At 40.7% G+C, this 1,323-nt stretch overlaps 1 pseudogene across 1 annotated transcript in view; it reads left to right on the top strand.

The window, feature by feature from the left end:
* Positions 1-925: 925 nt before the first annotated feature.
* Positions 926-1,323, top strand: part of LOC102868171 — a 1,350-nt pseudogene continuing 952 nt past the window's right edge. The window contains exon 1 of the transcript XR_438960.1: positions 926-983. The product of XR_438960.1 is annotated as a protein FAM204A-like (transcript). The remainder of the gene's footprint in view (positions 984-1,323) is intronic.

The following is a 1,323-nucleotide window of genomic DNA, read 5'->3' on the forward strand; positions in this document are numbered from 1 at the left end:
CTTGCTCATATGGGATTTCATTAAATTCTTCTGTGTCTGCCAGTTCCTTTTGATACAGTGACTCAGAATATTCTTTCCATCATCTTTAAAAACTTCCTGCATCATTTAATATTCTGCCTAAAGCATCCTTGATTATAGCAACTCGAGGTTTGAATTTGTTCTTCAGTTCCTTGAGCTTAAGAAATGCTCAGTACCCCAGCCGCCCCACCCCCCTTCCTTCAAATCGCAGGTACAGAACTACAGCTCCCAGAGGTCTGTAGGGAAACGCTATCTTTAAAAACTTGGATTTTGGTGGCAAATCTGCAAAGACAGTCGAGGGAGGGCTGGACCAGGGCTTGTGACCCAGGAAGGCAATCATATATACCAAATCTATAAGATTTATCAATCTTCCCTAAAATACTCATGTACCATTGAGGATTAAGTTATGTGGAGAAACAAACTGGTTTCTGGCCTGACCACATGGAGCCCATTAACTCAGACAACAGGGAGATCCTGAGCATCTCCAAAGAGTGGGGAAGCAATTTCAGAAAGGGAACAACAGACTTCCTCCTTCATTATTTAGGTTCCACCGAATCCCTCCACTCATGTATCAGTGTGTGCTTCTTCCCTCCTCACTCACGTGAGCATTGGAGTGTGCATGCATCCTATACACTTCTGCTCTTGTTCCTGCCCAACCTTCTCCTGGAGCAGTGACGTCAAATAAAAAACCAGTTACCACCTCAGACATGAGAAAACTCTGCCACATCAATGGCCCATAGAAAGCAGAGTGTTCACTTGTACCACAAGCCCAAAACAAGATATCACCCCCCCTAAGAAGACACAGTAGCAATGGATTTCCTGAAGCCAGAAATCCTGATGGAACTTTCTGACACAGAATTTAAAAGAACAATGATTGAATATTTTCAATGGATGAAAAAGAAACTTGATGAATCACAGAACAGTGCTAGCAAAAATCAGAAGGAGCTTAAAAAAACAATCCAAAAGAATGCAGAGAAAACCAATGAGGCATTAGAGGCACTGGAAAAACAAGAAACCATGATCCAAAATATGAAACTAAGCTTTCTGATGCTGTCAACATGATGGAGGGACATACGAATAGAGGTGAAGGGATGGAAAACAGAATCAGTGCAATAGAAGATAGAATTGTCACCACAGATTTGACCAAGAAAAAAACAGAATAAAAAAAGAAGGAAACAGAAGAATACTTAAGAATAATGTGGGATACCATTAAAAGAAATATCGTCTGCATCATTGGAATCACAGAACATGAAGAAGCACGTAAAGGTACTGAAAAAGTTGTGGAAGAATGACTAGAGGAAAACT

The sequence above is a fragment of the Elephantulus edwardii genome, unplaced genomic scaffold (genome assembly GCF_000299155.1).
Source record: "Elephantulus edwardii isolate Elephantulus edwardi_28Jun2011 unplaced genomic scaffold, EleEdw1.0 scaffold00178, whole genome shotgun sequence".
Classification (NCBI taxonomy): Eukaryota; Metazoa; Chordata; class Mammalia; order Macroscelidea; family Macroscelididae; genus Elephantulus; species Elephantulus edwardii.